Here is a 20,902-nt window from a genome sequence, read left to right on the forward strand (position 1 = left end):
ATGGATCACAGAAGACAAACTTGTTCCTGAGTTTAGAAAAAAATGACAAGACTACCGTCTAGTGGCGAAAGCTGTACAGCAGGGGATAAACTCATACCTGGGTTGTTAGCAATGCGTTGACCACTGACTTCTTGATACACCTATTTCTTTCCAAAATCTAAGTTCCTGAAATATCTCTACTCTAAGTCATAATTACAATATTTGGTTTTAGCTTGTCATGTTTGCCTTGGGGATGGGACTCAGCCTTCTGAATTTACCCTGTTATTATTTTGTGTACCTCATAGCCTGGGAGGCTTGTAGTTAAGTCCGAGGTTAGGCTGCCTATCTTTTATCCGAAGGGTTCATAACTCATTGTGAGTGTCAGATACCGGGGTGCAGCGTCCTCCTAGGTGCAGTTCTGGTCCAGGCTGGCAGCAAGCATGTGGGGAGGCTGTGCAGAGCGGGTCCAGGGCAGCTGACAGCTGGAGCTGTGTGGAAGGCGGCCTGAGACCCAGTGGGAGGGACGGTCCCCGATGGGGCGGGGACTCACCCGGAAACAGCGGATGGGAGGATGTGGCTCATTGGCTGGGAGTAAGAGAAGAGTGGCGTGTGGGTGGGATTAGGGAGTGACGTAAGCGGAAGCTGGGAAACCTCGTAGGAGAGCGGGGAGTTAGACTGAGGGGGCAAAGGCAGAAGAGTCAAGTGTTCGTTTCCTGTCGCAGCTCCAGGTCCCGCACTGTGGGGAACCGCGTGGTGCAGACCTGGGTGCGGAGGACACGGCGGGGTGTCGCGGGGACCTGAAACCTCCCGGAGCCGCAGTCTCCGCGCGGGCGGCCTGGGAAAGTCACAGTCACAGCGCAGTGGCGGGAACCATAGTTTGGCGTTCCTGGTTGCTGCTTGGATAGAGAGGGATCCTGGCAGTCGGGAGCCAAGGAATACCACAAGTCACTGTAAGTCCTGCTCCAGAGAAAAGTTTCGCCAGCGAAAGTGTCCTCTGCTCCACTCCGCCCAGGCTGGGTCTCTGCTCAGCAAAAGAAGCTCCTCACCCAAACCTCATTCAAGAGCTTTTTTAGGGAGAATGCAAGAGTAGCTGCCTCTGCCAGGGTGGGAAAAGGCAGCACCAAACTGAATAGATTCACAGTTTATATTAGGCTTCTTAGGGGCGGAGTTTGTCCAGTGAGAAGATTTTTCAGGGTAGGAATTGGTCGGATTTCAATCACTTTGAGTTTGAACAAGCTCATACTGGCTAGATTCCATGCTCAGGGATTGGTTGGTTTTATGCTCAGGGATTGGTTGATTTTCATGCTCAGGGAATGGTTGGTGGTGTTCTCAGGTGGTCAGGGGCAGATTTAACTCTGGTTGCAGGGGCAAAGTGTGTTTCTTTGGCTCTGGTTTTTTGGTTCTAGTTTCAGGGCTAAAGTGGGTTTCTTTCACTGGTCCTTTTACCTTACAGCTGTGAAACATTGCTGTGGATGTCTTTCCTTGTCTGTAAATGTTAGATCATTTGAACTAGACTAATCCTATTTTTTTCTTTTTTATAGATTCTCTGGTTTCCAAAATATTCTTGTAAAAATAATCTACTAGAATATTTAAATTTCTGTTTTGATATTTGCAAACATGGTTCGCTTTGCTATGGTGGAAATGACAAAGCTCCTAAAATTTACATTCATCCACACTAGCTTCCTTGTTATACCCGGGGACTTGGGGATTTAGCATCACAGGAAAGCTTTTAGATATTAGACATGAAAGGAATTGTTGCAGATTTAATAGCATAAAAAATATGTTTTTGCTAGTTTTACATGTATGGTTTGTAAACGCTAACACTTGAAAGTAAACTTTTTGTACACCATTATTCTTCCATCTGAGACATATGCACTCTGTGGTGTAAATATGGCATTCTGAAAAGTGTCTTAGCCGGATCTGGTGGCACAGGCCTTGAATCCTAGCACTCCAGAGACAGAGGCAAGTGAATCTCCCAGTGTTTGAGACCAGCATAATGAGTTCTAGGACACCCATTCCTACATGGTGAGAGACTCTGTCTCAAACAAAGAGAAAGCAAACAACAACAGAAAAGAAAAAAAAAGAGGAAAGAAAGAAAAGAAAGAGGAAATGTGTCCTCTTGTGCTGAGTTCTTAGTGTTGCACATGGGAGTCTGGAAAGCACAGTATGCTGTTTGAGGGTGTCAGGTCACAGCATTTTCACAGTTAGACTAGGTATTATAAGCCAGGTGTTGGTGGCACATGCCTTTAATCTCAGCACTCCAGAGGCAGAGGCAGATGGACCTCTGAGTTTGATGCTTTGATGCCAGCCTAGTCTGCAGAGTGACTTTCACAGCCAGGGCTAATGATGGACCAGCCTAACTCCATCTTAAGGATGGAAGCCATTTTGTTATAAGGTTAGAACAAGTTCATTTCTGTTTGCTGCCAAATTCAAGTTGACTGTGCTTTAACCTGTTTCTAGAATTTGACACGTTCCCCACCCTACGGAATTTGACTCACAGCTTGAACATACCCTGATAAGATGTTCTGCCAAATAAGTATAAAATGTTCACCAAAGTTCTAATTAACCAATTCTTCTAATTTCCAAATTCTTCTGGAAATCCACCAAACCTCAAAAGCCCCCTTGCTCCGACTTTCTCCTTTATTCAATACTATATTTTCGAGCCCCACATTAGGGATATAGATTTGTCTGACAGAAATAAAGCTTGCTTAATTGGATCAAAAAATTTGAGTGATGGTCTTTACTCTCCTTCAGTGGGATTATACTACATTGAGAAACCCTCCCTCAAAGCAAAGAAAAGGCATTATAATATAGGATGATATTAGAAAGCATATTTTGAATAATTATGATCACTCATCTATATCAGAAAAAGTCTGCAATGGTCTTTTCTCTCCTCAGTTCAAGAAAAGCACTCTGTCCATGGACACATGACCAAACTATTAGTTTGTGGTTCTTGTGTTTGCTTTGTTTGAGACTCAAAATATCTGTGTTGCTCTGTTGACCCCAAAATTCACCATGTAGACCAGGCTGGACTGCAAAACACAGAGTTCCACTCACCCGTTTCTCCCATATGCTAGGATTAAAGGTGTGCACCAACAGGACAATTCAAACTGTTGTTTTTTATTTTGTGGTTTATTGACACCCAGTGGTGTAACTGTGGGCTTCTCCCAGGAGGAGGGGCAATGTCAGGACCCTGTTTAGAGGGCTTTGTACACACAGTGACTGTTGCAGAATTGCAGTAGTTTGGTTCCTGTGAGTGAGAACAGTTTGTTTGCAGTCTCTCTTGCTCCTTCTTGGGGTTCCTAGGAAAACTAATCTGCATGTGTGACTGGTGTATAAAGGAGTCTCATGCCTCACAGAATGAACCAAAATCCTCAGAAAAACGAAGAAAGTTGTCATGACATGTTCTCTTCTTTTGAGTCATTTTCTGAGGTGTAGGGCTTCCATCATTTTTGGTCCATGATAAATTCAGAACCTCACTAGTGTATGATATTCTCACCCCAGTCATGCATTTACATTTCTGCCCCTGAGATTTGACAGAGTTGTGATTGGAAGTGACATTCAAGTTATGCTAACTGAAAATGCTTTCTAAGTGTAATTAGTATTCTGACCCTCATTACAGCTGGGGAGTCATTCGCAGCATCTTGTGTTTCATTTTCTCCTCATCTACTGAGCACAGTACTGTGTTGGAAATCCAGGTGCTTTCTGAAGAATCTCTTTCTCATGTGCAGGGATCATTGATCACCCAGACCTGCTCACCGGTGCAGCAGAACAAAATGGCCTGCAAGGAGAGAGGAGAGTATTGGTGAAATTATTAAGACCACTCCATGTAGTTAAAAAGGAGGTTTATTTAGTGGCATAACTTACAAATTAAGGGATAGGTAGGTTGCAGGGTCTGGGAAAGGTATGGCGCAGTCCGGCAGTATTCTCTGGAAAACTCTGCTTGGTCTACCTCCAGCGTTCAGGGTCCTGGAACCAAGAGAAGCCTCTCCTTTGGATCCTGGGTCTTCAGCATCTTCTCTCAGCCCTACCTTGTAGGCATGACCATTACCAAAGTCTCAATGGGGGTTGGAACTTCCAGGCCAAGGCTGGAATGGCTACCCACTACATCTCCCCTTTTGTCTAAATAAGAAGGTTCTAACCTAATACAAGACTATATACAAAGAAATGGTTATCAAATATTGTCCAGGAGTAATGAGGGATAATGACCTAGATAAGTTGGAACTACAATCAATGCAAACAATATCAAGCAAGAAACACATACTAAAATCCAAGGAAGTCTAGAGTGTGGGTAGGTGGCATGTTACAAAGATCATTCCAAAAGTTATCCTATCCTAAAGAACCTGAGTCTAATATTTAATACATTCTAAGATATTATATATGTACTAATTTGTAACTATAACTACTAGTGTTCAACCTCATCAAGGGGTTTCTCCTGTTCGAATCGAATTTTTATTAATTTTGTTGGTGTCCATAGCTTTTCTTCTCCTGCAGAAAAAATAGCAAAACCCCTTCCCCAACGTAGGACATATCCAGGTTTCCATTCTGAGGTCAACACATCTTTGAAATAAACCGGTTGGTTTAGCTCAGGAGTTTTGTCTGTCGTCCAATGTCTCTCTGCAGCTGTTGTTCCTTTCTCATCAGCATTGAGAAAATTCACAGTTAATAAAGCACTATGCAATCTATTTCTAGGAGTCATTGTTACCTGTTGCTATTTATTTAGCATATCCTTTAAAGTTTGATTGGATCTTTCTATGACTGCTTGGCCTGTGGGATTGTGTGGTATACCTGTAACATGCTTTATATTGTAATAAGCAAAGAACTGTCTCATTTTATTGGAGACATATGTTGGGGCATTGTCTGTCTTAATTTGTACAGGTATTCCCATGATGGCCATAACTTCTAATAGGTGTGTAATCACAGAATCAGCCTTTTCAGAACTCATAGGAGTTGCCTACTGAAATCCTGAATAGGTGTCAATGGTATGGTGTACATACTTTAATCTTCCAAATTCTGCAAAATGAAACACATCCATCTGCCAAATTTCATTTCTTTGTATACCTTTTGGATTGCTCCCCGCAGGTAATGGAGTTTCTTTGTAGAAGGAACAAGTAGGACATTTTTTCACAATGTCCTTAGCTTGTTGCCAAGTAATGGAGAAATCCTTCTTCAAACCTTTGCTATTTACATGGTGTTTCTTATGAAATTCTGAGGCTTCCAGCACATTACCTATTAGTAACTGATCAATCTCATCATTACCTTGTGCTAGAGGTCCTGGTATGTGATCATATATATGTGATATATATATATGATGTTCCTTTTTTCAGTGATTTCCTGCAATTGTATGAATAATGAAGTTAATTCTGTATTATCAGGAATAAATTCAGCAGTTTCAATATGTAAAACAACTCTCTCTGTATATTGAGAGTCAGTGACTATATTGAGTAGTTCTGTGAAGTCCATCAGTACTATAAGAATGACATACAGTTTTGCCTTTTGTACAGAGCTGTATGGTCTTTGTACCACTTTAATTGTCTCCTGATTTCTATGCTGCTTTCCCTGATTTATTTGCCTCAGTATAGAATGTGAGGACTCCAGAAATTGACTTTTGTCATACAATGTGAGGAAGGACCCATTCAGTCTTCTTTATGAAGTCTATTGTCTTGCTTTGGGGATAATGGTTGTTATTCTCTCCCAAAAAGTTACTGCAGGTTCTCTGCCAATCATTATCTTTCCATAGTGACGAAATTTCCTCATTAGTACTACAATTTCTGCTGGGTCCATTCCTGTAAACTAGAGAAGTCTTAATTTACCTTTTTGAATCAAATCAGAGATCTTTTCTATATAAGTCTTTAATTTCTTATTTGGTTTACGTGGTAGGAATATCCATTCCAATATAATATCTTCCCTCTGCATCAAAATTCCTGTGGGGGAATGTCTGGAGGAGAATATGACAAGAATGCATTTAAGTTCTGGATCCACATGATCCACATGTGCTTCTCAAATTGTCTTTTCTACTAGAGCCAATTCCTTCTCAGCTTCGGCTGATAATTCCCTTGGACTATTTAATTCTTTGTCCCCTTCTAGAGTATTAGCCAAATTTTGTAGTCCTTCTTTGGTATTCCCATGATACCCAATAAATTGGTAATGCTTCCTAACAACTTTTGAAAATCATTAAGAGTCTTCAATCGATCTCTCCTTAGTTGTACCTTTTGGAGTCTAATTTTTTGTAGCTCTATCTTATATCCTAAGTAATTAATAGAATCTCCTCTTTGTATTTTTTCAGGAGCAATTTGCAGTCCCCAGAGAGGCAAAACTTTTTTTCCTTCTTCAAACATGCTTTCTAATGTGTCTAACTTTGGATCAACTAATAGGATATCATGCATATAGTGATAAATTATGGATTGTGGAAACTTTACACAAATCATCTCCAATAGTTTTTGCACAAAGTATTGGCACAGGGTGGGGCTGTTTAACATTCCTTGTGGGAGGACCTCCCATTAATATCTCTTGAATGGCTGAGAATTGTTATAATTAGGTACTGTGAAGGCAAAATTTTCTCTATCATTTTCTTGTAAGGGTGTGGAAAAGAAACAGTCTTTTAAGTCAATAACTATTATAGGCCATTCTTTCAGTAGTGCAGAGGATAAGGACATCCCAGTCTGTAGGGAGCCCATCAGCTAAATTACTTTATTAATAGCTCTCAGATCTGTCAGCATTCTCCAATTACCAGACTTTTTTTTTTTTAAATAGCAAATACAGAAGAGTTCCAAGGGCTAGTAGATTCTTTAATGTGTTGAGCATTTAACTGCTCTTGAACCAGCTGTTCTAAAGCTTGTAGCTTCTCTTTTGTCAATGGCCACTGTCCAACCCAGACAGGTTTATTAGTTAGCCATTTTAAAGGTAAGGCAGTTGGTACTTCTGAGAGTTCAACAGCAGTTGTGCTCTGTTTGTGTACAGCCTGAATGGTTGGTGACTGTTTTTTATAGCATGTTATGATATTATTCCTAGAAGCATGCATTGGTCTGTATTCCTTTTCTGAGAGTGTAGGAATTTTAATCTGTGTATTCCACTGTTGTAACAGATCTCTGGCCCAAAGATTTACTGCTACATTTACTACATATGGCTTCAGCATTCTCTGTCCTTCTAGCTCTATGCATTCAACCCATCTCGAACTCTGTTTTATCTGAGATAGGTGCCAATTCCTAAAAGTTGGACATCTACCTCTTTAAGAGGCCAATTCAGATGCTATAATTTTGGTGTAATTATAGTCACATCTGCACCTGTGTCTACCAGGCCCTCCAGAACCAGGCTATTAATTCGAATTCTAAGCTTTGGTCTTTGTTCATTTATGGAAATCTGCCAAAATATTTGTTTTATTGTGTTCTTTGTAATCTGTGATTCATCTATCAGAGCTGTTTTATCATCCATTGCAGTATCGGTTTTTACATTAGGCATTGATTTATTCAGTTGTCCTGGAGAGGAATGTCTTCCACAGTGGCTGGGAATGTTCTTACCACATTTGATTTGGGGGCCTACAAGAGGCCCTCTGAGGCATTTCCTGCCAGTTAAGGATTGCCTCATATATCTATTTTTGATCTGCACTCACTGGTCCAGTGTCGGCCTTTGCCACATCTTCTACATAATCCAGGAGGTAGTTGGGGGTCTCCAGTTTAGGCTATTCCTAGAAGGAGTATTACTTCTAGGAGTACCCCGTGTACAGTTTTTACTTATATGACCTGGTGTACCACATTTGAAACATTTGGTACCACAGGGCTTTCTTTCACCTCTGGGATTTGTCTCTCCTATCCAAGACTCATTACTGTAGTTAAGAGACTCAACACCATTAGTATACTGAATCCATTCTTCCAAAGGAGCTGATCTGATCTTTATGGTGTAAGTATTCTTTTGCATTCTGCATTAGCATTGTCAAATGGCAAGGACTCAGTTAATACTTTTCTTAATTCTTTATCTGACACAGCTTTTGTTATAGCTATGTTCAGCCTTTGTAAAAAATCAGTGAAGGGTTCATGCAGTCCCTGAAATATCTTTGTGTATACCTCAGTTGCTTTTCCAGGTTCTGGAATTTTTTCCCAAGCATTTAGAGCTGCTGTACGGCATAGGGATATTGTATGCTCATCATAAGAAGCTTGTACATTCCCGTCAGCGAAACATCCCTCACCAAGTATTTGATCTTGGAGATCACAAAACCTCTGAGTTTACCTTGTTGTTCTAAATTTCTTGCCTCTTCTCTCAACCAGCTTTTCCACTGTAACTCCTGGCTATATTCTAAAACAGCTGAAATTAACTGATGCCAGTCATCTGGAATGATTCTATGTGAGGTAGACCATGAATTTAACATCTGTTTTACATATGTGGAGTGTATTCCATATGTAACTACTGCTTCCCTTATATTTTTAAAGTCCTTTGTTGAAATTGGTTGTAATGTATATGTTGTATATGGCCCAGGGTGTGTGTCATCTGCTGGCTTCTCATGGATGATAACAGGATAAGCCATTGTATGGGAGCCATTTGGAGAGCTTACAACCTGTATGGTCTTGCCCTTCTGCTTATTAGGTCCCTTGTCATGTTAATCGAGAGTTTCCTCCAGGGCTTATAAACGAGCACCTAGGGTCTGTTCCAGGGAATAAACCTCCTCTCTTGTAAGGGATTCCAGATTTCTCATGGAATCATGGAAATTTTTATGTTCTTCTGAAACACATGATTCCATGGACCTTATCTTATCAATTAATGATAATTTTTCTTCCTTATATAGTATCTGAGTAGTCACAGTCACAACTTCACTCTGGAGAGTTAGTGTTCTATCCATTAAATATTCATATTTATTATCAATAAAATCAATTTTGGGTATAAGCCTGTTTTGTAAATTCTGGTTACCAGATTCCAGAAAAATAATCTTTTTCTATAAGCCTTCATTGCTATCTTTTAAAGCCTGTAAATCCTGGTTAGCAGGTTCTAGCGAGAGAATCTTTTTCTGTAAGCCTTCATTGCTATCTTTTAAAGCCTGTAAATCCTCTTTTAAAGCCTGTATCAGTCCCAATAATGACTCATCTTTGTTCTTATAATTAAACCAGTGTTTGAACACTGTGTGAATTATTACAATGAATGCCAAAATGGTACAGGCCAGATATGCCTTAGGAAGGTCATGTATTAACAGGAAAATGTCATTCATCATACAGGCAAAAAGGTTTTTAAATTCTTGTGAGGTAATGTTGTCAGCCATATTACAAGAATTACTCAAAATTTGTTAGTCAGTTTTAAGGTGTAAAATTATCAAGTACTTTTACTTGAAATAAGATGCCTGTTTGCCTAGCTTACCTTTCTGTGGTTTTGGGGGGTGCAGTAGAACTTTTCAACCAGTTGGAGGCATTGGTATAGCTCCAAAGCAGGGCCTGCTGGTGACCTTGGGCCGCTGAAGGCAGAAGCTAAGATGGCCGGGAGCCGGCACTCAGGGAGGAGGTGGAATGCCTCAGTCACAGTGGATTTAGCTGGTCTGGGGGCTAATCTAGGGAACTGAGACCCTAGCTGCTCCTTTTTTCGGGAATGGAACCGTGCAGGCATTCCCTGGTTATATGGAACTTTGCAGGCGGGTTTAGGTACCCACCAGCTGCGGAGGAGGCTGAGGGTGGGAGCCACCCAGGTCTTTGGAATTTGCCCCATGTGAGCGCCAGATATTGGAGAAATTATTAAGGCCACTCCATATAGTTAAAAGAGAGGTTTATTTAGTGGTGTAACTTACAAATGAAGGAATAGGTAGGTTGCAGGGTCTGGGAAAGGTATGGCGCAGTCCGGCGGTGTTCTCTGGAGAACTCTGCTTGGTCTACCTCCAGAGTCCAGGGTCCTGGAACCAAGAAAAGCCTCTCCTTTGGATCCTGGGTCTTCAGCGTCCTCCCTCAGCCCCACCTTGTAGGCATGACCATTACCGAAGCCTCGATGGGGTTGGAACTTCCAGGCCAATGCTGGAATGGCTACCCACTACAGGAGACAGTAGCTAAGGGTCTAGGTAAGTTGGAGGCATTGGTGAAGGAGTGGAAAGGGGATCAAAGGAATGTGGATGTAAGACATGAAATCAGTTTTGCCAAGACTTTTTTGCTTACATGTATGACTGTATATCATGTGCAGTCTATAATTGTATTTATGGACACATGAGAGCCACCATCTTGGGTCTGGGAATGGACCCTGGGTCCCTAAAACAGTAACAGATGCCCATACCCATTGAACCATCTCTCTAACCCTATTAAGTTTTACTTATGTGAGTAGCAGTAATAGAAAATGATATAAAGCCTTTATATACATTTTTATGTAGATGATCTAAAATCTTGACTTTGCACAGGCATTTTTTATTTCTTAATAACCTTTTCTTTTATTGTCATTTTATGTTTGTATGTATTCCTAAACATAAAAATATAACGTACACAGTATGTATGTTTTCAGGGATGAACGTTTGGTATTGGGTAACCATATAGTGCACACTTCTCTGGGAAAGACTATTTCTCCAGCTCTCAGAATCCCTTAGTGTTTAACTCAGGTTAAGGCCTAGTTTCTCCCTTCCATGTTAGCAAGTCTCTTGGTGTTGTCCTTGTTCTCCTCATGTTTAGGATGCTATGTTTGTAAGATTTCATGCATGTAGCTTCTCTGACATTTCTAAGAGACACAATCTCACAGCAAATGTCCTGTTCCTCTGGCTGTTACAGTGTTCCCTGAGCCTGAGGTGAAGAAGTTGTGTTGTTTGTGTCATTTGGGACTGAACATCACAACTCTGCATTTTTACTGATTTTGGTTTTCTGTAATCTCCCTGTGTTGCTAGAATAACTTTACTTGGTGAGGGGTGAGAACTATATTTATCTGTGGGAATAAGAAAATATTTAGAATGCAGTTAGCGATTGTGCTGATTTAGTAAATTAGTAGTTCTAGATTCTCCTCCAAGATTATTGACTTCACTAACTCTGGGGACACTAGCTAGGTTTCCAGTAGTAGGCATGATTTGCCCCTTTTTGAGAGGGTCTTAAATCCAATTAGAAGCTGTTGGTTACCACCAAGGTCTGTGTGACACTCTTGCACCCTTAGGGCTATCATGCAGTGCAGATCATTGTTGTGGTTCGTAGGCGTCATAGCTGAGCAGGACAGTTGACTGGCTCCCTCCTTTGGAAGGTTGAATGTTGCCTTCTGGTACTAAGAAAGCTAGTCCCTAGACAGGAAGTTTTAAATTCTGATCCATCTCAAGTCCTCTAGGATCTGTGTGCAAAATGCATGCCATCTTCAACAATAGGAACTCACCTTCTACCTCTAGGAGGCAAGTATGGGCAACAACACTAGCCTAATCTCAAGGGTAGTTGTAACCAACAACTTCAAAGCAGGCTTCTTACACCTAGTGTTGGTAGTTTCGTTTAAAAAAAAAAAAAATTGTGGCCCTGTGAGGACCATTATCAGCCCAGATGGGAAACTTTCATTTATACTCTAAGTCTTAACTGTATACATAGACTTATGTTATAGGCATTAATGGTAGATGACAATAGTATGATTGCTCATGAATTTTTAGATATGCTTAGTGTTATTTTATTGCCCTTCTGTGTTTACATCTGTTCCTTCTCTATAATTAAATCTCTCCTTGTTTTTCCATTTCTCCCTTTAGATCACTTGTTCCCTGTTACTTCCCTTTCTGTTAGTCCCACTGTGGTCTGTTTTTATTTTTCTTGTTATTGTACTCACTCCAGGTTGTACTCACTCAAATCTGAAGATTTGGAACTAAGAAATTCCTATGAGTGAGAACAAGCAATGTCTGTCTTTCTGAGTTTGGGTTACCTCACGCAATATGATCTTTCCTTGGTCCATTCATTTTCCTGCAAAGTTTATGATTTCAATCTTCTTTGCAACTAAATAATATTTTATAACATAAATGTACCATGTTTTCACTATCCATTTGTCAGTTGAAGGACATTTGCCTTGTTTCCCTTTTGTAGCTATTGTGAGTAGAGCAGCAACAACCAGAATGAGCAACTACCTATAAGTAGGATGTCAAGTCCTTGGAGTGTATGCCAAGGAATGGTACAGCTGGCTCAAGTGCTAGATTTGTTTAAATTAAGGATTTGTATATTTGGTTTAAAGTTCTCTGTATTGATTTCCAGAGTGGCTAGAATTTTTGTTCATTGGATTTTATTTCTTATGGTTTTGATTTTAATGTTGCTCTTAAGTAGAAGTTTCCCTGTCCCACAACTACTCTCAAATAATCACTCAGAGTCTTATATTAATTGTAAATGCCTGGCTAATAGCTCAGACTTATTACTAACTAACTCTTGCAAATTAACCCATTTCTATTAATTCATGTACTACCCCAAGGCTTGTGGCCTTTACCTCTATCCCATTGTGTGTGTCTGACTAGTTTTCCATCTGGGTTGGCAACTCTCCTAACTCCCTTCTTTTTCCCAGCATCCTCAGCTTGATTTTTCCGCCTACCCTTATCCTGTCTAGTTATCAGCCACTCAGCTTCTTTATTAAATCAATCACAGTGACAAAAGGGTTTTCCACAGTAGTTGCTGGTTTGATATTTGGGAGTATTGTTTCTTTACTATGAGAGTTAGTGGTTTGCCTCCCATTTCTCCTCTACTTATCAATTCTTCACATAATATTTATTACTTACCATGTTCCCATAGATAATTCCTCTGATTCTCCTCTGTATATTTTCCCTCCTATTTATTTTCTGCTGTGCTGCTTTATTGAAGTGAGTTATGTTTGTTAATTCATGCCTATCTTGAAATGCACTTATGTCTCCATCAATTTTAGAGACTATTTTTCTGGCTGCAACAATATGGTTGATGATGATTTTCCCTCCAGGCTTTAAACGTATTTAAATGTGTTTTTAAATGTATTTCCATGTTCTCCTATCTTTGGAATCAGTAAATGGACACCTGGTAAAATTCTGTTCTTTGTGTCTTTTCATGTGTTTGACATTTTTCTTTATCAGTTTTTAGTATTAATTTTTGCATTTCTTTTTGATCTCTTATATGAAAGGGCAGTAAGTCATCTATTCATTGTTCCTGAAAGAGAAAGTCAAAGAAGAGAAACAGAAAGCAATGGCTGATTCTCCAATAAACATATCCCAGGTCAGTGGTCATGTCCACTATTTTTCCTAGAAATATCATATTCTGAGATATTGAATGCCTTTAGTTTTCTGCTTTTGATATTTTTTAACTTTGTTTTAAAAGTCATTCCAAACACACAACAAAAAATTCACTTACTGAAATTAACTATACCCAAAGACTATACAACTTAATGTAATTTTATACAGTTAGAGTTGTCATTAGGAATAGAAGCTCTGAGCCTCACATGTGATTTTAATGTTTACTATTGAATATATTACATTGTAATTATACACCACCCAAAACCAAAAGACATGTGACAGAATTAAAACTAGAAAAGCAATTAGCTTTATATCATTGTTCATAACTGGTGTTCATTACCTGCATTCAGTTATACCTGAACTCCTGATTTAAAGTTTCCTGTTCTCTTTTCTCCATGTTCTACTGTGCCCATATGTACATTGTTTCCGGTATACACATATTATTGGCTAGATTCTACATATGAGGGAAAACATGATTTCTTTCTTTCTGACTTGTATGACATCACTTACTATTACATATTCTAGATCCCACCATTATCCTGAAAATTTGTATTACATTTTCTCTTTAATTGTATAGTTTTCCATTTTATATGTATACCATTTTTATTATCTATTCATTTGTTGATAGACAATTAGGTTGATTCCAATTATTTGCTTTGGTGAATAAGCAGCAGTAAATATGGGGTGTAAATATCGCAGTAGTGGAGAATGGAGTTCCCTGGGTGTATGCCCAGGAGTAAAAGAGTTGTTCATATATTAGTTCTAGCTTTAATTTTTTTCAATGCTCTCTAACTTGATTTTCACAATGGGTGTATTAATTAGACTACACTACACACAAACAGTGACTAAGGGGATCTTTCTTCCTCATCCTTTCTGACATACATTGTCAAATAGATTGAGGTCATTCTGCCTGAGGTGAGGTGTATTTCAAGTAGTTTTAGTTTGCATTTCATGATGGCATTTTAGGGATCCTGAACATGTTTTACAAAATTTATTGGCCATTTGTGTTTCTCTTTTTGCAAAGGGTCTATTCAGCTCATTTGCACATTTATTGTTTGGCAGTTTTATTTCCTTGGTATTAAATTTACGTAATTATAAATTCTAGATATGAGCCCCTAGCCAAAACATCACTGGTGCAGATTCTTTCCCATTCTGTGGCGACTCTGTGTGTTCTGCTGATTGTTTCCTTTGATAATTAGAAACACTTTATATCCATGTAGTTCCATCTGTTGATACTTGGGATTATTTCCAGTTCGGTTCATGTTTTCTTTTTTTTTTCAATATGTTCTTGTCCATCGCATATTCTGTGGGTATTTCCTGTGTTCTTTAAGTTTCTGTGCTTCTTTTTAAATATGGGTTTCAATCCACTGGCATGATCTACAGGTACAGCATTCAAAATCATGTTTTCTCATAACAGATTTTCCTTCTGAGACATGTACACTGTGATCCTGTGGGACATAAACACAGCATCCGTGACAGATAGATAACCAGGTCCAGACTTTAAATGTGTGCCTTGTTTTGAGTATATTGCATGTGAGACTACTGTGTCATCCTGTTTTTCACAGTTAGAACCTTCATTATAAGATGTGACTTTATCAGAAATTTTTTTTTTTTTGAGTAACTGTCTTCCTTCTTCTATAGCCCTAATTTGTTCAAGTCTCCTTATAGCCAAGAAAGCACTCTTTTCAGTATCACATGATCAAGCTGTACTTTTTGTTTCAGGCTCTGTTGACATTCTGGGATGTAGCTGTAGACTTCTCAAAAGAGGAATGGGAATACCTGGACTCTGCTCAGAGGTCTTTGTATACTGACGTAATGTTGGAGAATTACAGTAACCTGGTCTCTCTGGGTGAGAAAGTTTGCTTATAGAATTCCTAGTTAATCCTTTGTATGCACCAACTTTATAGGTTGTAAGCTCTGTGTTAAGCTGTCTTGGAAACAACAGAGGACAATGGAAATTTTAGTATTACAAAAGAAATTCTCCATGATATTTAATTTTTTTCCCTTCTGTTTTCCATTTTAGAGGTATCATGCACCCTTTGCTTTGGTCCCAAGATGCACTCAGAAATGTAGCAGCATATAATATTTGCACCCAAATCTTCTTTTCCATTGTTTTCTTTTTATTGCAGTATATTCTTTTCTCATACAGTATATTCTGATGATACTTTCCCATCCCTCTACAGCTCCTTTCTCCCCATATGCCTTCCCCTCAATATCCACTCCCTTTCTGTCTCTCATTAGAAAAGAACTGCCTTCTAAAAGATAACAACCAAGTGACAAAATAAAATATAATAAGATGAAGCAAAAACCATCATACTGAAGTTAGACAAAGTAACCCAACAGAAGGAAAAGAGTTCTTATGTACAGACACAAGCACTAGAGACCCTTTCATTCTCACACTCAGGTGTCTTATGAGAAGACTAAGCTTAAAACTATAATACATATGCAGAGGACCTGGTGCAGACCTGTGTAGGCTCTGTGCCTGCTGCTTCAGTCTCTGAGTTCACTTACACTGGGCTAGTTGGCCTTGTTCTTCTGTTGTCCTCTATCTCCTCGGGATCTTACACTCCTTTCACCTCTCTGTGTGGTGCCCTGAGCTCCGAGGGGAGGGATTTAATAGAGACATCACATTTAGACTCTCTCCATATACTGTCCGGCTGTGGGTCTCAGCATCTTTTCCCATATGCTGCAGGAGGAAGCTTGTGAGATGATGACTGGATAAGGCACTGATCTAGGAGTATAGTAGAATATCATAAGGAGTCATTTTATTGATACTTTGTTTTCTTTTTATACCAGTAGTGTTTTGTTTTTACCATTGTTCCCTAGTCTATCTAGTCTTTGGTCCTTGGTTACCCAAACAGTGTTGGCTTTGGGTTCAATCTTGTAGATTGGGCCATAAGTATATTCAGACGTTTCTTGGCAGTTCCCTCAGTTTCTGCTCCACCATTGCCCTAGCATATTTTACAGATAGGACAGATTATAGGTCATAGGATTTGGGGCTATATCTTAAGTTCCATGTTTATAATTGCATTTGACATCATTTTAATTATGAGGAAATTTCAAGGTATGCAAACTGAAATTTCTCCCTAAATATGTTTAGAATACTTACAGGAAATAACAATTGGGAAGTCATTCCTATATTCCCATACTTTGTGTTCTCTTCATATACTGAGTACAGTACTGTGTTAGATGTCTGTATTCTTTCTAAAAACTCTGTTATGGGTCATGGGCTGTCTCACAGAACATGTGGATTATTATATGCAAGGTAGACCTGGTCACGTGTCCAGAGCAAATAAGATTGCCCTGGAATGTGGAGAGAATAGCCACAACCATGGTGGGCTAGTGAATGAGCAGGACAACAGTGATGGCTTCCAGTGAAAGAGAAATCAAGAGCTGAAAATGGTTTTGCTCTATTTAATTCCACTGGAAAGGGTTCCTGATCATTTAACTTACTATAGTGTCCTGGTCCCAGGATGCATTCTACCTGTTGTTACTGTTAGAAGACATTGTGCTTTATTGCATCTGAACTATGGTGACTTGATACTAGTACAAAATGCAATTTTATTTGGTTATGCTGACATCCAATTGGAATAATTTTACAAATTTTGTGTCTAAAATGAGTTCATGGAGTAGAATTATTCTGTAGTTGCCTTCTTTGCTGTCTGTCTTTATATTACATCCTTTATATTCTTCCCAGGGGAGAATACACAGACATCCTTCTGGGAAATAATCTCAGGAGTAGGTGTACAGAGTGGACTTGAGCATAACCCTATGAGGAAAGTTAAGAACCACAGCAGTGTGTGGAGCTCAGACAGTGGAGGATAGAAATAAGCAATAGCTGCCCATGACAGCCCTGCCTCAAATAACCTAGAGCCTCTGATGTCTGCCAGAATACTTGATTTGCATCTATGAATTTTGAAAAATCTAATCCCCCCTCCTTTTTTTTTTTTAAGAAAAAAGAATTCTTTGATGCATTTGAGTAAGCCTTTAATCTTAAAAGCAGTTTTCAACAGTTCTCTTCACTGCTGGTATTAGGAAGTACAAATACTGTGAATCTGGGATTAGATTAAACTCTTTTTCATCAATCCCTGAGGAAATAAATATTTAAAATTAGAGACATGTATTCTAATTATAATCAGTCAGTGAGCTCATCCCAAAGCTAATTACTGATTCCTCTAACATCTGTTTCATCTTCCATGAAGACTATCACTTGTGTGTGTGTGTGTGTGTGTGTGTGTGTGTGTGTGTGTGTGTGTGAATCCATATAATTATAGTGAAAGAATAAGTTTGACTACTAAGAGCTCTATTCTAAATAGTTGCTGGTTGATTTTATGAAGAGAAAACTGAAAGAGTCTATCATTTATCAAATGTTTAATCTTGGAACAAGCCCTACTAAACTGAATTGTACTCATTTTTCAGAGAACTATTGTATCTGTGATCCTGTCAATCAACATGTGAAGACTGAAAAGGAGTCTTGTCAGTGTACTGTGCTTGGCAAAGTGCTTCATGACCCCTCCACATGTGCACATTATAGAACAAGTGAAACTACAGAAAACTCTAATAACTACAGGTGCAGTAATCCCAGGGATGACTCTATTGACTCATCAAATCCAGATAGATATGAAAGTGTGCACACTAGAGAAGAACATTGCAAATCTAAAGACTGTGAGAAATATTTAAATTTCTGTCCCAGTATTCCTCAAGATCTGAGACACTACACTGCAAAGAAGCAGCACAGCCAGAGAGAATATGATGACTATTTCGGCTCTACATACAATCTTATAAGACAAATAATCTATATTGGAGAGACACCACACCAGTGTGAGAAATGCAGACAAAAACCCTACAAGTGCAATATTTGTGACAAATCCTATAACCAGAGTGCAAGTCTTAAGGCACATCAAAGACTTCATACTGGGGAGAAACCTTACAAATGCAAGGAGTGTGGAAAGTCATTTCGCCTGTTGGTAGTACTTAAGAACCATCAGAAATTACATACTGGAGAGAAGCCTTACAAATGTAAGGAATGTAGCAAATCCTTTCCTGTAAAGTCAACTCTTACAAAGCATCAGAGAATTCATACTGGAGAGAAACCCTACAAGTGCGACATTTGTGACAAATCCTTTAATCAGTGTTCACATCTTAAAATACATCAAAGACTTCACACTGGGGAAAAACCTTATAAATGCAAAAGTTGTGGAAAGTCATTTCATGACTTATCAGCACTTCATAGCCATCAGAAAATGCATACTGGACAGAAGCCTTACAAATGTAAAGAATGTGACAAATTCTTTACTCTAAAGTCAACTCTTACAAAACATGAGAGAATTCATACTGGAGAGAAACCCTACAAGTGCACCATTTGTGACAAATCCTTTACTCAGTGCTCAAGTCTTAAAACACATCAAAGACTTCATACTGGGGAGAAACCTTACAAATGCAAAGAATGTGTAAAGTCATTTCCTCAATTATCAGCACTTCAAAGCCATCAGAAAATGCATAAAACCAAAAGGCATACTGGAGAGTAGCTTTACAAATGCAATGAGTGTGACAGATCCTGTAGACATTATTCATCATTTAGAAGGCATCAGAAAATTCATTCTCTAGAGAAATTATACAAAGGCAAAGATTGTAGTAAGTCCTTTCTTTAATTATCACATCTTAAAATGCATCACAGAACCCATATGGGTGAGAAACCTTATAAATGTGAGATATGTGACAAATGCTTTGCTATAACCTCAACTCTTAAAACACATCAGAAAATTCACACTGGAAAGAAACCTTTCAGATGTAAAGAATGTAACAAATCTAAGTGCTCAACTCTTAGAGAACATTAGAAAATTCACACTGGAGAGAAAACTTACAAATTCAAAGACTGTGACATAGCCTTTATCCAGCATTCAAATCTGAGAAAACATCAAAGTTCATCCTAAAGAGAGCGATTACTTCTGAAAGGAATGTGCTAAACCTTCTACTAGAAGCTCATATCTTAGAGTACATCAGAAAATTCATACTGGAGAGAAACCGTACAAATGCAAAGACTGTGATACATCCTCCATCCAGCATTTAAATCTTAGAACACATTACAGAGTTCATACGGGAGAGAGACCTTGCATATGTGAGGAATGTGGTGAATCTTTTACTAAGTCCTCAACTCTTCAAGTTCATCAGAAAATTCATATTGTAGACAAAAATGCTATTGTAAACAATGTGATGTAGCATTTATCTGGTATTCTCTGCTTACGAATCATAAGAGTATACATAATAGATCCATAAAGATATGAAACTTGTGAATGTCATTAGTGAGGTTTAATTATTAGAAAAATATTGCAGTGTTTATATTAAAACAAAATTCTGCAAATGTAACTGTGTGAAAAGGTTTTGAAAAATGTGTATAGGAATTTTGACTGCATTCATGTCTGTATATTCCATATATGCTTCCTACCTGTAGATGCCAAAAAAGGGTATCAGATCCCCAAAGCTGGAGTTATAGGCAGTTGTGACCTGATGTATCTGTGCCAGGAGTTGGACCCTGATTCTCTGGAAGAGGATCCAGCGCTCTTAACTACTAAGCCATCTCTTCAGCCCCTGAGAAAAGCTATAATGAAAACATTTCTTGTTCTGCCTCTAAAAATTCATAATAATTCCAATCATGGTGGTGCTCACCTTTAATCCCAGCACTTTAGACACAGAGGCAGTGGGATTTGTGTGACTTCAAGGCCACCTGATCTTTATATCAAATCAGGACAGGGAGGACTATATAAACCCTGTCTCCAATAACAAATAATGATAATAATAATGACAAAATGTAGTATCAAAAATTGTGAGAAAGCTTTATTTTTTTCCTCTAATTTTGCTATGCCTCACTAAATTCATACTTCAGGCAAACCTTATAAAGCTATACCATATATATTCCCCAAGTCTTGCTGTTCATTGGAACTTCCACCCTCCAAATACATTGAATTTTACAAATCCTTTACCTAGTGCTGAAATATTAACCATGAAAGAAAATTCATAATGAAAGAAAACACAAAAAAATGCTCCAATAAATTCTCATCTTTTATCCACCGTCAAAAATCTTCATACTAGATTCAAACTATACAAATAGCAAGAAGTTGAAAAAGTGTAAAGAGTTAAACTATGAATGTGACAAAATGTACATGCTCACTTATAAATTATAAATCCCCAGATTGGTACTGGAGAGATGGTACAGTGATTAACAACACTGGCTGTTCTTCCGTAGGAACTGGTTTGATTCACAGTATCAACCTGGCAGCTCAGAACTATATGTAACTATAGTACTAGGGAATCTGATACCTTCTGGATTCTGTAGGCACTTCATGAACATACTGTACATATATACATGCAGGCAAAATACCCACAAATATAAAATTGAATAATTAAAAAGAAATCCCTAAGGTCACAAGGCATGGTAGAACATGCCTTTGATCCCTGGACACTGTAAATAGAGGTAGGTTGATCTCTGGGAGATTAAGGCCACCCTGCAGAGCAAATGCCAAGACAACCAGGGTTACACAAAGACCCTGTCTCATAAAAAGAACAAAGAAATCCCTGAAAGCATGCAGAAATTGCTTTTGAAGTACTGAAGGAAAATGGGGAAGTATTTACTCCATCTTAATTTGAGTTTCTATTGCTGTAAAGAGACACCATGACCACCGCAACTCTTACAAAGGAAAACATTTAATTGGGGCTGACTTACAGTTTCAGAGCTTTAATCTATTATCATCATGATGGGACATGGCAGCATGCAGGCAGACATGGCTG

The 20,902-nt window shown here is 38.7% G+C and overlaps 1 pseudogene; it reads left to right on the forward strand.

The window, feature by feature from the left end:
• The first annotated feature begins 629 nt into the window (after positions 1-629).
• LOC118576659 lies at positions 630-20,491 on the forward strand (annotated as a pseudogene).
• Positions 20,492-20,902: the final 411 nt, after the last annotated feature.

This window comes from Onychomys torridus, unplaced genomic scaffold (genome assembly GCF_903995425.1).
Source record: "Onychomys torridus unplaced genomic scaffold, mOncTor1.1, whole genome shotgun sequence".
NCBI lineage: Eukaryota > Metazoa > Chordata > Mammalia > Rodentia > Cricetidae > Onychomys > Onychomys torridus.